The sequence below is a fragment of the Triticum dicoccoides genome, chromosome 5B, assembly GCF_002162155.2.
Source record: "Triticum dicoccoides isolate Atlit2015 ecotype Zavitan chromosome 5B, WEW_v2.0, whole genome shotgun sequence".
Classification (NCBI taxonomy): Eukaryota; Viridiplantae; Streptophyta; class Magnoliopsida; order Poales; family Poaceae; genus Triticum; species Triticum dicoccoides.
Genome location: NC_041389.1, coordinates 224,340,211 through 224,356,925, shown reverse-complemented (window position 1 = coordinate 224,356,925; position 16,715 = coordinate 224,340,211).

Genomic DNA, 16,715 nt, shown 5'->3' with positions numbered 1-16,715 from the left:
CAGCCTGGACGTGCTCGAGGGTCAGAAGAGGCCATCGAGACGTCATCAGGTTCTTGATTCTGTTGCGCTTGCGCTGGCTGCCATGGCAGGGACTGCATCGTGGGGGTGGCCCCCTCCGTACGGCCAGCAGCACGAGCCGTCGTCGTCGCCTGGGGAGGCCGTGGCGGGCCAACTCACTGCGAGCCCCTAACCTCGGCAAAACCAAGCAGGCTCTGGATGGTGGCATGCCATTCGTCCATCTGCTCGACCGCTGGCAGAAACCTTAGCAGCAACTGAGCCCGCGCCATGACTTCTGTTGCAGTACTTGGCATGGGAGATTGTCAGAGTAAATAACCACGGGTAGCCTTATCCGCTCCCCTGGTTCTTCAAAACAAACGGGCCGATTGCGCCCCTCAAGCATCCAAGACGAAGGGTCGCCTTCTCATGGCCGGCTGGTCCAGTGGCCGGCTGCAGGAAGGCGGCAAGGTTCAAAAAGCCATCCCGAAGCGGGCCGACTCCTCGCAGGCGGCCACCAGAGTGGCCGACTCCTAGTAGGTGGCCTGGCATACACCCTCAAAGTTTGCACCCACATAACGGCGACAAGACGGGGCGTGGCTACAGTGAAGCCTGCCACCCCCGAATCCTGGAGAGAGCGTGGCCACAGTGCACCGTACCGGGCGGCCATCCCTCGCCCGACGCGGCACTGTTGCCATGTTGACCATGGCATCACCCATGACAAGCTGTCAGTACGGCGCGCAGGCGGTGGGCCCCTCCTACCAGAGAGCTGGGAGGCCGGCTCCCAACAGCCGGCCTACCCTCGCCATAGAAGTTTGTGCACCATTAAGCAAATAAGACGGGGTAAGGCTACAGTGAATGCGCGCCAGGCGGTGGCACTGTAGCCATGCTTGCCCCGACAAAGCCATCGTCGTCAGGGGCAAGGCTACAGTAATGAGCAGCCGACAGGGTCCATAGGCGGTGGGCCCAGCCGGTCGGCCAAGAGGCCAGCAGCCGGCGGGACCCACCAGTCGGCGGGCCCCAGCGGCCGGCGGAGAAGCCAGTGCCCATAGACACTGACAGTCTGGACCCACACCCAACCGGATTACCATTGTACCCCTGGGGGGTAGGCCTATATAAACCCCCCAGGGCACCCATGCAAAGGGTTGATACATGAGAACTACACACACCACATAGAGAGAAGAGGAGAGCTAGCCCTGCCCTTCTTCTTCCTCTAGCCGAACAGCTCAAGGAGCCTCTTGTAGCTACTTACTGATTTAGTGATCATGCGGAGACCCCGCAGAGCAGGACTAGGGGTGTTATCTCCTAGGAGAGCCCCAAACCTAGGTAAGATTTGCCGGCGTGCATGTCTTCGGCTTATCCCGTTTCCGGGCACCGACGATGTCTTACTGGCTCCCACTATGAGTAGCCGTCCTTTGGCACATGTCGCACCTACCACCCGACATTTGGCGCACACCGTGCGGCCAGGTGCACCGTCATCCGGAGACCTGCTCTGGACGGGAACCCTCTTCCTTCCTAGCGAGCGTAGCCAGCCCGGCACGCCCGATGGCGCTTGCCCCGACGTGCTGCATGGCGTCCACGCCGCCTGCGTAGCGATCTGCCTCGCCGATCTTGTCGGTGAGGTTCGCCTCTCCGACGAGCCCGCGCCAGACGTGGGTGCAACCAGCTCCGAGAGTTGCCTCATCAACCTCCTTGGGAAGCTCGACAATGCCAGCGAGCCTCCGACCTGGAGTCGATCGGCTCCACTGACCCGATGCTCGTCGACTCCGACACGTCATCCCTTGACGCCTTCCCCGCCAATGTGGTGGTCATCGATGATCCCCTTCCTCGTGCCGACAGTGGCGGCAGCACCGTCACAGACATGCTGGTCATCAGCAACAGTGCCACCTCCGGCGAGAACGCCCATGACACTCTGCAGACGGCGCTGCACGACCTGTCTGCACCCATTCCGGCTGACGCCGACGCCAAGACGCTGGAGGCCCACCGCCTTGCCCTTGTCGAGAACGGCAAGAAGATAGCCTCCATGAGACGCCTCACTGAGGCTTATCAGCGTGAGGTTGACCGTGCCGCCTCCGGCATGCCGGCTGCTGGCGGGCCCAGCCGGCTTGCCGCAATCAAGAAGCGCGGCGCTGCCATCGCCAGCATGCTGGGGGCCGACCGCTCAGTCTACGCCACGCCCCTCGAGAACCTATGCGCCGCTCAGGCGGCAGCAGATGAGATGGAAGGTTTGGATGGTGATGAGCTATGCTGCATGACAAGACGCGTCCAGCAGCTCATCGACGCGGCCGCGGAACGGCAAGAAGCCGGCGCCCACACCAAGAGCCCTCCCCCTCGCCGAGAGCACGGCGCGACCTTCTGGACGCCGACTTCAGGCGGTGCCCGCGAGCGAAAAGATAAGGAGCCGGCTGCTAGCTGTAGTCGGACACGCCTCACCATCGAGCGCGACGTAGAAGGCCGCCCCCGAGCCGTGGAGCAGTGAGGCGATAACCCGCCTCCTCCTTTGCCCCGCGGGGAGAGATATCCCTCCTCGCTGCATGTTGAGCACCCGACGCTCTGCGGCCGGCTGGGCCGCCGTGAAGGAATCGACGAGAATGATTCCCGCCATCGGATCGACCGCCTAGCGCGATCCCTGGCACTAAAAGAAGAAGATGATGTCAGCATGCCTTGTTTCGGCCCCCGCATTCGCGACGAGCCCTTTCCCAAAGGGTTCTCGCTCCTAAGAGACACGCCCAAGTATAACGGCTCGGTGAAGCCGGAAGACTGGCTGATAGACTACTCCACTGCAGTCAACATAGTAAACGGCAACAGGCGCGTTGCCATGAAGTACGTCCCCCTCATGCTTCAAGGCACGGCACACACCTGGTTGACCAGCCTTAAGCCTTACAGCGTCAACAGCTGGCTGGACTTCACAGAAGTCTTCATCCACAACTTCACCAACACGTACAAGCTGGCGCCCAAGCCACGTCAACTTTCCCCTGTGCGTCCAAGGCCCGACCGAGTCTAGCCGCGACTACTTGACGCGCTGGGCCGAGCTCTGCAACTCCTGCGAAGGGGTGCACGAGGTGCAAGCTATAGAGTACTTCACTGCCGGGTGCCGAGAAGGCACCCTCCTCAAGCACCTACTCCTCTGCGACGAGCCGGCCACACTCGACGAGTTGCTGATCATAGCAGACAAGTACGCCACTGCTGACTCCTCAATGAAGTCGGAGCTCCGGGTGGACGCCTCTAGAAAGGTGCTCCCTCCGGCTCCGAAAACGCCGGCTGGTGACACCAATCGGCGCCCGCATCAGAACGATAACAAATGAAAGGCCCCGATGCCGACTTCCACCAGCCAGCAAGTGGCAACAGTTGAGGATCAGTAGCCAGAAGGGCAGCCCATACCCAAGCGTCAGAAAGGCGGCAGGCCGGCTTGGCAGCCTGCTTTCTCCTACGAGCAGACCCTTGATGCCCCCTGCAAGTTCCACAGCGGCGCGAAGCCGTCCAACCACATAACCCGGAAGTTCCATTGGCTCACCCGAATCTCCAAAGGCGAAGGGTTGCTGCCGCCTGCTGGCCAGCCGCCTCCGGCTCCTCAGCAGCCGACCGCCCGCCCAGCAGTCGTAGCCATCCAAGACGAGTTCCCTGAAGAACACGCAACCTATGTCCTCTTTACAAGCCAAGCTGACGACAGGCGCAGCCGGCGTTGGCAGCACCAAGAAGTTAATGTTGTCGCCTCCAGAGTTCCAGAATTCATGCACTGGTCTGAGAAGCCATCAGCTGGAGCCGAGCTGATCACCTAGAGGTGATGCCTTCTCCTGGTTCTTACACCTTGGTGTTGGATGCCACCTTTGCAACATAGAGCCAGGCCGCTCGTTTCTCCCGAGTTCTGATCGATGGCGGAAGCAGTATCAACATCCTGTACCGTGACACCATGGAGAAGCTGAACATCAAGACGAAGCAGCTCTTGCCCAGTCGGACCGTCTTCCATGGCATTGTACCCGGCCTTTCATGCTCACCAATCAGCGGGATCAAGATAGATGTCCTCTTCGAAGACAAAGATCACTTCCACCGTGAAGCTGTTTGGTTTGAGGTAATGGATCTAGAGAGCCCTTATCACGCTTTACTTGGCCGACCTACCCTGGCCAAGTTCATGGCGGTGCCCCACTATGCCTACCTCAAGATGAAGATGTCGAGCTCCAAGGCATCATCACCATAGTCGGAGACTACAAGAAGTCCTCTGCATGCGCTGCAGCTAGTAGCTGGCTGGCCGAGTCCCTCGTGATTGCTGCTGAGAAAAAGATCCTTAACCGGGTTGTGGCCATGGCCGGCAAGCAGCCGGACCTGTCGCCCGATCCCAAGGAGTCGGAAGCTCAGGGCTCCTTCCAGCCGGCCAAGGAAATAAAGAAGATACCTCTGGACCCGGAGCACCCGGAGAGGTTCGTCGTTGTAGGAGCAAACCTGGATAGCAAATAGGAAAGCGAGCTCGTCGATTTCCTCTGTGAGAATCGGGATATCTTTGCATGGTGCCCCAAGGACATGCCAGGTGTTCCGACGGATTTCGTCAAGCACAAGCTACATGTCCAAGCAGATGCAAAACCAGTCAAACAGCCCCTTCGCCGACTGTCGGAAGAGAAGAGAAGAATTGTTGGTGAAGAGATAGCCCGGCTTCTGGCAGCTGGCTTCATTATGGAAGTGTTCTTTCCAGAGTGGCTTGCCAACCCAGTCCTTGTACTGAAGAAGAACAAGAAGTGGCGCATGTGTATACATTATACCAGCCTCAACAAAGCTTGCCCCAAAGATCTGTTTGCTTTGCCCCGGATTGATCAAGTGATAGACTCCACAGCCGGATGCGAGCTGTTGAGTTTCTTGGATGCCTACTCCGGTTACCATTAGATCAAGTTGGATCCAGCTGACCGCCTGAAAACCGCCTTCATCACACCATTCAGAGCTTTCTGCTACCTGACTATGACATTCGGCCTAAGAAATGCCGGTGCTACTTTTCAGCGTTGCATGCAGAAATGCCTCCTCAAGCAACTCGGTAGAAGTGCCCACGTCTATGTAGACGATATTGTGGTGAAGACGGAGTAGCATGGCACCCTGCTAGAAGATCTCAAGGAAACATTTGACAACTTCCATCGTTTTTAGATCAAGCTCAACCCCGAGAAATGCGTGTTCGGGGTACCAGCTGGCCAGCTCCTTGGCTTCCTGGTCTCTGAACGCGGCATTGAGTGCAACCCAGTGAAGATCGAGGCCATAGAAAGGATGGAGATTCCCACCCGGCTGTGAGACGTCCAGAAGTTCACCGGGTGCCTGGCTTCCCTTAACCGCTTCATCAGTCGGCTAGGGGCAAAGGCTCTTCCCCTGTATCAACTCATGAAGAAAACCACTCACTTCGAGTGGAACGACCAGGCGAACAAAGCTTTTCACCAGTTGAAGAAGATGCTGATCACGCCGCCTGTCCTGGCGGCTCCGACTGACAAAGAGCCCATGGTCCTTTACATTGCCGTAACAAGCTGGGTGGTCGGCACTGTGATCGTGGTTCAGCGCCCAGAAGAAGGCAAAGCTCAGCTGGTCTAGAGGCCGGTGTATTACTTGAGCGAAGTACTATCAACCTCGAAGCAGAACTATCCCCACTACCAGAAGATGTGCTATGGCGTGTACTTTGCCGCGAAGAAGCTCAAGCCCTACTTTCAAGAGCACCCCATCACGGTCGTTTGCACTGCCCCGCTTGCCGAGATCATGGGCAGCCGGGATGCATCTAACCGGGTGGCCAAGTGGGCCATTGCGCTGGCTCCTTGTACCATCTTCTACCAGCCTCGCACCGCCATCAAGTCCCAAGTGTTGTTCGACTTCCTCGTCGACTGGGCCGAGACCCAGTACCTGCCACCAGCACCCGACTCCACCCATTGGCAGATGCACTTTGACGGATCCAAGATGCACACTGGTTTGGGAGCCGGCATCGTCCTCACCTCTCGCAAAGGCGACAAGCTTAGATACACATTGCAAATCCAGTTTGCCGCCTCCAACAATGTGGCCGAGTATGAGGCGCTCATACATGGGCTCCGGCAGGCCAAAGAACTCGGCATCCGCCGGATCCTGTGCTATGGCGACTCAGACTTGGTGGTCCAAAAATCGTCTGGTGATTGGGACGCCAAGGATGCAAACATGGCGAGCTACTATTTCCTTGTTCAGCAACTCAGCGGATATTTTTAAGGGTGCGAGTTAATCCACGTGCCATGGGCCGACAATGAGCAAGCAGATGCCCTGGCACGAATCGGCTCCACCCGGCAAGCTATACCAACTGGCGTCTCCCTTTAGTGCCTCCTCAAGCCGTCTATCAAGCCGTCTCCAGAGTTAGATTCTATCTTCGTGCCGCCTGACCCCGATGCAGTCGGATCCGACTTGGGGAATGCGGCAGGCGGCTCAGGGACGTCGGCAGGCGGCTCGGGGACTGCTACGGTCGTACCTGGCCCGAGGACTGCAGCAGTCGGCCCGAGGACTTCAACGACACAGTAGGCGGTGGCCGACTCCAACCCACCACCTCCTAACCCAACCACCCTAGTCGCAGTAGCCGTGTTGGAAATAGAAGAAGTCATAGCTCCATCATGGGCCCAGCCCATCCTCAACTTTCTGGTGAACAGAGAGCTGCCGACTGACGAGATCTCAGCAAGACAAGTTCAACGTCGAGCTGGAGCCTACATAATAGTGAACAGAGAGCTCGTTAGGCACAGCGTGACTGGAGTCTTCCAGCATTGCGTCGAGCTAGAGAAGGGCATTGCAATCCTCAAAGACATCCAGCAAGGCGAGTGCGGCCACCACGCGGCCTCAAGATCACTTGTCGCCAAAGCTTTCCGCCATGGTTTCTTCTGGCCGACTGCTTTGGAAGACGCCAAAGAGTTGGTCAAACACTGCAAAGGGTGCCAAGTTTCAGATCCAAGCAACACCTGCCGACTTCTGCACTCAAGACCATCCCCCTCACCTGGCCCTTTGCCGTCTAGGGGCTGGACATGGTGGGCCCATTCAAGACGGCACGCGGCGGCATGACGCATGTGCTTGTTGCCGTAGACAAATTCACCAAGTGAATTGAAGCAAAGCCAATCAAGAAGTTGAATGGGCCGACTGTTGTGACCTTCATCATAGATATCACCACCCGGTATGGCATACCACATAGCATCATCACCGACAACGGCACAAATTTTGCCAAAGGAGCATTAGCTCGTTTCTGTACGACACAGGGCATCCGACTGGACTTAGCGTCCGTTGCCCATCCACAGTCAAATGGCCAAGTCGAGCGAGCAAACGGCCTCATCCTCTCTGGCATCAAGCCCCGACTGGTTGAACCACTGGAGCGTTCGTCCAGCTGCTAGCTCGAGGAGTTGTTGGCCGTCCTCTGGAGCCTGCGCACCACTCCGAACAAGTCAACCGGCTTCACTCCCTTCTTCCTTGTGTATGGTGCCGAGGCTGTCATCCCAACTGACATCGAGTTCGACTCACCTCGAGTCACCATATACACGAAAGCGGAGGCGAAGGAAGCGCGAGCAGACGGTGTTGATCTGCTGGAAGAGGGTCGGCTGTTAGCACTCAGTCGGTACGCCATCTACCAGCAGAGCGTGCGCCGCTACCACAGTCGGAAGGTCAAGCCAAGATCCTTCCAAGAGGGCGACCTTGTGCTTCGGCTGATCCAGCAAACAGCCGGCCAGCACAAGCTCTCGGCCCCTTGGGAAGGCCCTTTCGTCATCAGCAAGGGCTTGGGTAATGACTCCTACTACCTGATCGATGCGTAGAAACCCAAGGCACGCAAGAGAGATGATTCCGGCAAGGAGTCGGAACGCCCATGGAACGCCAATCTCCTTCGAAGATTTTACAGTTAATGCAGTTTGTACCATGCTATCTTTTGTATTAAGTACAAGACATCAGGTCCCCCGAGGAGCACTCGGTGACTACCCTCTTTTATCTATATGATGCGTATTATGCCTATGAATGTGTTAGTACATTTGTTCTTTCGCCCTGCACCGAGTTCGACCAGTTGGCCCGGGGACTTGCCGCCTTGAATTATGTTAAGCACTACCTGCAGTCAGACAAGTAGTGTGCCAGCATCTAAGCCCTCTCTTGCCGAAAGTCGCAGCTCGCAGAAGCGGTTGTTCGGCTGGCAAGAGTCAAAGGCAGGAAATGATGCCCACATGAAAAATGGCTAAGGACCAATGAGCCTACATAGCACAAGTTGGCTCCCCGCCTTGCCGATCGATTGCTAAGCAGCCAGTCGGACGGCTTCCCACTCTCCTTGCCACAATCTAAGAAGGCTGAAGTACTTGCCCTCCCGAATGACCAAGTATTTTCCCAGCCACAGACTGCAGAGCAGCTGTTCACCTGGAAAGACGGCGACCAAGGGAGGGTGGCAAAGGAAAAAGCCAGAAAAAGATTAAAAGCAAATAAAGTCAGAATCCGACACCAGCATAGCACATGCAAGATAATATTTACACAAAAGTCCTCTGAAGGCCAGAATTCAACATAGTTTGAATACACCCCCAGTGGGTGGAACTGCGCAAATTTAATGGACATTGTTCAAAAGATTGACGAGCATGAAGACAAAGATAAAATTGGCCACTTAGACCAAGGGAGCAACAGGAGAGCCCGGCAGGTCGGTGGAGACGGCGGAGCTGGCTGGTGGAGTGGTCGGGTGGCGAGTCTCAGCTTGATCATCGGCGGCAGTAGTCGTCGTGTTCACACGTGCCTCGTTGCTGGAGGCACGGTCAGGCTAAGGTTGGCCGGCCGCCCCACCATCTAGCAGGGCGTCTTCACCGTCCTCGTCCTCCTCGTCCTCACCATCGTCGCTGGAGTCGATCTCCTCTGCTGAGTCCTCGCCGTCCGCCGGGTTCAGCCCAAACCAGTCCGCTGGCAACTCAACGCCATCGTCGTTCAAGTTGGGGATGAAGACGCTGGTGTGGGTGTAGTCGGCAATCGCCGCGGCGCGATGAATGATAGCCGGCCGAGCCACCACCAACTCCTCGTTGGACTCCTGCCGGAACATGGCCAACTGGAGTCGAAAAAACACTGATTGAATGTGGCCAACCATTTGAAATTCCGTTTCCGTTTGATATCCAGCCCAGGGTATGATACGTCTCCAACGTATCTATAATTTTTGATTGCTCCATGCTACTTTATCTACTGTTTTGGACTATATTGGGCTTTATTTTCCACTTTTATATTATTTTTGGGACTAACCTATTAACCGGACGCCCAGCCCTTAATTGATGTTTTTTGCCTATTTCAGTGTTTCGAAGAAACGGAATATCAAATGGAGTCCAAACGGAATGAAACCTTCGGGAACGTGATTTTCTCACCGAACGTGATCCAGGAGACTTGGACCCTACTCCAAGAAGTAACAGAGGCGGTCACGAGGGTGGGCCCCCCCAGGGCGCGCCCCCTACCCCGTGGCCCCCCTGTTGCTCCACCGACGTACTCCTTCCTCCTATATATACCTACGTATCCTCAAACGATCAGAACAGGAGCCAAAAACCTAATTCCACCGCCGCAACCTTCTATATCCACGAGATCCCATCTTGGGGCCTATTCCGGAGCTCCGCCGGAGGGGGCATCCACCATGTAGGGCTTCTACATCAACACCATAGCCCCTCCGATGAAGTGTGAGTAGTTTACTTCAGACCTTCGGGTCCATAGCTAGTAGCTAGATGGCTGCTTCTCTCTTTTTGGATCTCAATACAATGTTCTCCCCCTCTCTTGTGGAGATCTATTCGATGTAATCTTCTTTTTGCGGTGTGTTTGTTGAGACTGATGAATTGTGGATTTATGATCCAGTTTATCTATGAACAATATTTGAATCTTCTCTGAATTCTTTTATGTATGATTGAGTTATCTTTGCAAGTCTCTTCGAATTATCCTTTTGGTTTGGCCAACTAGATTGGTAGTTCTTGCAATGGGAGAAGTGCTTAGCTTTGGGTTCAATCTTGCAATGTCCTTTCCCAGTGACAGAAGGGGCAGCGAGGCACGTATTGTATTGTTGCCATCGAGGATAACAAGATGGGGTTTTTTTTATCATATTGCATGAATTTATCCCTCTACATCATGTCATCTTGCTTAAGGCGTTACTCTGTTTTTAACTTAATACTCTAGATGCATGCAGGATAGCGGTCGATGAGTGGAGTAATAGTAGTAGATGCAGAATCATTTCGATCTACTTGTCTCGGATGTGATGCCTATATACATGATCATACCTAGATATACTCATAACTATGCTCAATTCTGTCAATTTCTCAACAGTAATTTGTTCACCCACCGTAGAATATATATGCTCTTGAGAGAAGCCACTAGTGAAACCTATGGGCCCCGGGTCTATTCTCATCATATCAATCTCTATCGTTTTATTACTTGCTTTTTTTTTACTTTGCCTTTTACTTTTTACTTTGCATCTATCTATCAAAAATACCAAAAATATTAATTATCATCTCTATCAGATCTCACTCTCGTAAGTGACCGTGAAGGGATTGACAACCCCTAATCGCGTTGGTTGCGAGTAGCTATCATTTTGTGTAGGTACGAGGGACTTGTGCGTGGTCTCCTACTGGATTGATACATTCGTTCTCAAAAACTGAGGGAAATACTTACGCTACTTTGCTGCATCATCCTCTCCTCTTCGGGGAAATCCAACGTAGTGCTCAAGAGGTAGCAAGAAGAATTTCTGGCGCCGTTGCCGGGGAGGCTCATGCAAGCAAGTCAACAATACCAAGTACCCATCACAATCCCTATCTCTCGCATTACATTATTTGCCATTTGCCTCTCGTTTTCCTCTCCCCCACTTCACCCTTGTCGTTTTATTCGCCCTCTCTTTCCCAATCTCCTTCTCTCTTTTCCGTTTGCCTTCTTCCTCGTCCGTTTGTTTGCTCGTGTGTTAGTTTGCTTGTTTATCACGATGGCTCTAGCTAGATTCGGTGATCTTCGCCTTAAAAGGCTAGAGGAGATCGAAAGTAATGTCAGAAAGTTTATGGTTTTGCAATTTGAGCATAATAATTTCTTTAGAAATGAGCGTAAGGAACAAAAAAGTTTTATGAGTTATATGAATAAAGAACTCGATGATATGTCTAAAGAATTTGATGGTATAAGAGCCCAAATTGCTCGTCTTGAAAAGATGACCGCTGAAATTTCGGATATGCAAGCTACCTTAGTCAATAAGATGGCCGCTAAACCGAATTCCTATGAAAATCAAGATGAAGATCTAAAAATTATTGATATGTCCCCCATTAAATCTTTGTTTTGCAATATGAATCTTGATGAAATTGAATATGATCTTCCTTTACCTGGAAGGCGTTCTAAGAATTCGGAGTTTCTAGATCTTCAGCCCCTCAAGGCAATCCACCAACAAACTGGAGTAGGGCATTACACCGCAAGGTGGCCCGAGCTAGTATAAACCCCTATGTCTCTTGTTCTTCGGGTTCGTCAAGCTAGGTCGTGGAATCGTTGAGCGTGCGAGTTGGGGAGAGAGTGTTCTTCGTGCGACCCTAGAGTTCGAAACTATCAAGGGTTTGCCGGAACCCGTGATTCGACATAATCTTATAAGCAAGCATTAAGCATAAATAACACCGAATAATGCACCATAAGTAGGATATAATTTCATTGCATGATTATTGACTTTCGTACTTGCATAGGGAATCACAAACCTTAACACCAATATTCTTACTAAAGCATAATTACTCATCATTATAACTCACATATCACATCATCATATCTCAAAACTATTACTAAGAATCAAGTTTATTTTGTCCAATGATCTTCATGAAAGTTTTTATCATATCCTTCTTGGATATCTATCACTTTGGGACTAATTTTTATGTGTTGCTTTTCATAAGCTCAAACAAATATAAGTGAAGATCATGAGCATAATTTTTCTTTCTTTCTCTCAAATTAATTTAAGTGAAGCAAGAGAGAATTTCTTCAAAATTTACTAACTCTCAAATAAATCTAAGCAAAGTAAGAGAGCATTTCTTCAAAAATACTAAAGCACACCATGCTCAAAAAGTATAAGTGAAGTGCTAGAGCAAGTCCATTGCTCATAAAAATTTAAGTGAAGCATAGAGAGCAATTATAACAAGTCATGACATAATTTTTGCTCTCTCAAATAGATGTGTCCAGCGAGGGATCAAGACTTAAAACACAAAATAAAGCAAGCAAAGACTCATATCATACAAGATGCTCCAAGCAAAACACATATTATGTGACGAATAAAAATATAGCTTCGAGTAAAATACCGATTGTCGCTAGAAGAAAGAGGGGATGCCACTCGGGAGCATCCCCAAGCTTAGTTGGTTGCTCATTTTTGGATAATATCTTGGGATGCCGGGGCATCCCCAAGCTTAAGCTCTTCTATCCTTTATTCCTTCATCCATCGTAAGATAACCCAAAACTTGAAAACTTCAATCACACAAAACTCAACAAAACCTTCATGAGATCCGTTAGTGAAAGAAAAATAAACCACTACTATATGTGCTGTGTCAAATCAATTCTTATTTTTTTGCATTATATCTACTGTATTCCAACTTTTCTATGGCAAAAACTCATCAAAGAAAACCGTAGAGCCATCAAAATAAGCACACAACACAAAGAAAACAGAATCTGTCAAAACAGAACAGTCTGTAGCAATCTGACTATTTAGAAAACTTCTGTAACTCCAAAAATTCTACCAAATTAGGACGACCTGCGAAATTTGTATATTAAACTACTGCAAAAATAATTGGCATTAAATCACGCTCTGATAAAAAAATGAGAATTGTTTTCATGAGCACAAAAGTTTCTGTTTTTCCGCAGAATTAAACAACTATCACCCAAGAAGATCCTAAAGACTTTATTTGGTAAAAACACTAATTAAAACACAATCATAGCAGTAAAAAATTGTGCAAACACTCAAGAACAGAAAGCAAAAAGAAAAAAAATTATTCGTTGGGCTGCCTCCCAACAAGCGCTATAGTTTTACACCCTTAGCTAGGCATAAGGCAAGGATCTAAGTTTTGTCATCCGAAGTTTTGGCAACTTTAGTGAGGGTTTTCTCAAACCCGGGAGGCTCTTTACGCTTCCCTCAATTCTCCGGAAAAGAAACCATCTTAAGATCCAAAATATCCAATCGCTTATTGCAAAGAGTAATCAAGGTATTCATGCGATTGATACTGCCATTGAGGTGTTTGAGAGGTTCATTATATTTCTGTATTTCAACCATATGTTTATGCAAATCCCCCATTTTATCCAACATTTGGGATCCCTCAGGGGTAAAAGGAAACCCCTTCTTTTGAGGTGGAATTCCCAAAATTCCCTATAAAATTTCATAGGCAGCATTGGCATCAAGTTCAATGAAATTTCCTTTAGCGGCAAAATACAGAAGTTGTCTATGATGCAAAGCCAATCCTATGTAAAAATTACGAAGCAAAACCTTAGCGTCCCCATTTAAAGTCGAAATACGGTATGATTCCATAATCCTATACCAGGCATCTTTCAAATTTTCTCCTTGTCTTTGCTTGAAGTAAAGAACTTCAAAATCAGGTGACAAGGGAGGAGTAGGAACGCTAGCCATTAAGACTAGAAGGCAAGAAAACGGAGAACGAAAAAGAGAGGCGAATAAAATGGCAAATTTTTGTGAAGTGGGGGAGAGGAAAATGAGAGGCAAATGGCAAATAATGTAAATTGCAAGGAGACGAGATTTGTGATTAGGAACCTGTATATGTTGAAGATCTTCCCCGGCAACGGTGCCAGAAATTCCTTTTGATGTCGCTTGAAGCTACATCGGTGTTTCCCCAAAGAGGAAGGGATGATGCAGCACAGCGGCGGTAGGTATTTCCCTCATATGTGAAACCAAGGTTGTCGAACCAGTGGGAGAACCAAGCAACACAACGTTAACAACACCTGCACACAAATAACAACTTCTCGCAACCCGACGTGTTAAAGGGGTCGTCAATTCCTTTCGGGGTACGGCGCCTCAAGATAGGCAAAACAAACATGAAGAATTTGTAGTAAATTAATAGATCAAATGCCAAATAAAATAAATGAGAATAAATTGCAGCAAGGTGTTTTTGTATTTTTATTTAGTAGATCTGAAAATAAACGCAAAGGAAAAGTAGACCGCACAGGCAAATATATGAGAAAGAGACCCTTGGGCCGTAAGTTTCAGTAATGGCTTCTCTCGAGAAAAATAGCAAACGGTGGGTGAACAAATTACTGCTGGGCAATTCACAAAACTTCAAATACTCATGAAGATATCCAGACAATGATCATTATATAGGCATCACGTCCAAGATTAGTAGACCGACTCCTGCCTCCATCTACTACTATTACTCCACACATCGATCGCTATCCAGCATGCATCTAGTGTATTAAGTTCATGGAAAAATGGAGTAATGTAATAAGAACGATGACATGATGTAGACAAGATCCGTTTATCTATTTTGTAGATATAGATCTCGTCGTTTTATCCTTAGTAGCAACGATACATACGCGCCGGTTCCCTTTTTGTCACCGGGATCAAGCACCGTAAGATCGAACCCACTACAAAGCACCTCTTCCCATTGCAAGATAAATAGATCAAGTTGGCCAAATGAAACCCAAATATCAGAGAAGAAATATGAGGCTACAAGCAATCATGCATAAAAGAGATCAAAGAAACTCCAATACTTTCATGGATATAAAAAGATAGATCTGATCATAAACTCAAAGTTCATCGATCCTAACACACACACCGCAAAAAGAGTTACATCATATGGATATCCAAGAGACCATTGTATTGAGAATTCATAGAGAGAGAGAGATGAAGCCATCTAGCTACTCACTATGGACCCGATGGTCTACAAAGAACTACACACGCATCATCGGAGAGGCACCAATGAAGGTGGTGAACCCCATCCGAGATGGTGTCTAGATTGGATCTGGTGGTTCTGGACTCTACGACGGCTGGATGAATATTCCGTCGACTCCCCTAGGGTTCTGGAAATATTGGGGTATTTATAGAGCAAAGAGGCGGTCCGGGGGGCACCCGAGGTGGGCACAACCCACCAGGGCGCGCTTGGGCCTCCTGGCGTGCCCTGGTGGGTTATGCCCCCCTCGGGGCACCCCCCCTAGGCACAGCCAGGGCCCATTATGTTCCTTCTGGTCCATCAAAATTGTCCATGAAGTTTCGGGACATTTGGACTTCGTCTGATATTGATTTCCTGCGATGTAAAAAACATGCAGAAAACAACAACTGGCACTTGGCACTATGTCAATAGGTTAGTACCAAAAAATGATATAAAGTGACTATAAAATGATTGTAAAACATCCAAGATTGATAATATAACAACATGGAACAAGCAAAAATTATAGATACGTTGGAGACGTATCAAATCCCACCAAATAAATCTCCATCTTTAGCATTAAGATGTAGCCTCCTAGCAATAATGGCCCCCAAGTTATAGTGCTTATCGCCTAACACCGCACACTTGAGTATACTAAGATCTGGAATGCAATGGTGGCTATGCTGATGTTTACTGTTAATGCATCTACCTGTAAAGAGAGCAAAGTAATGTATGGCAGGAAAGTGAATGCTCCCTATGGTTTCTTGTGTGATATTTTTAGTTTCTCCAACGGTGATGCTAGCAAGGAAGTCATTGTATTCAGATTTGTGAGGTTCACGAAGAATACCCCATGTGGGATTTTGCATGCATCACAAAAATCTTATAGGTCCATAGTATAAGATTCATCATAAAGATCAAACAAGACAGTATGAGTATTACGCTTAGATGAACTCAAACCGCCGCACAAAGGAATCAGTGAGATAATAATATTGTAGGCACTTGTCTGATAAGAAGTCCTCAAGGCCGGCATTTTGTATGTACGCATAGAATTCATCCTTAAAACCCGCACGAACCATAAATTCATCTGATGGCCATTCACACGGCTTCACTTGACCTTCCCTTGGTGGTTCAAGGTCCGGTTCACGTATCACGCGCCTTGGTGCTTGCTTCCTCGAAGAACCACCTTGGTACATTTTCCTGGACATTTTTCTTCCTCTGAATTTTTTTGGAATTTTTAGTGACTCAAAATAAAAGTGAACCAAACTCAACAAAATTGATAGCAACTACTCCTACAAGTGCCTAGAGGCCATATCATGCATCGAAACTACTTTGGACCATATAAATTTGACATGCAAGCTCAAGAACAAGGTCACCACAGCAGCAAAAAATTGCAATAAATAAAGCAATAGAACAAAAACTAATTGGACCATTGGAGGAGTCACATACTGAAGAACAATCCCCCAAAGCATTTTTGTGATTGGAGCTTTGAGCAAGGAGATCGAAAATGGCAGCAAAATGAGCAAGAACACGAGTTTGAGCTATGGAGTGATTTTTTCTACAGGAAGGAGTGGATGGGTGCTGGAATAAGTGGAGGGGGCCACATGGGGCCCACAAGGACAGGGGCACGCCCAGGGGGTAGGGCGCACCCTCCACCCTTGTGGTCAGCTGGTGAGGCCCCCTGGTGTGTGTTCAGTGCCAGAAATTCATAAATATTCTATAAAAATCATGCTAAATTTTCAGTGCATTTGGAGAACTTTTATTTTTGGGACATTTTTTATTGCACGGATAATTCAAAAAATAGACAGAAAATACTATTTTTTTTCTTTATTTATTCTAAATAACAGAAAGTAAAAGATGGGTACAGAGAGTTGTGCCTTCTAAATTCAACCATCTCATGCACATCAAAAGGAATCCAGTAAC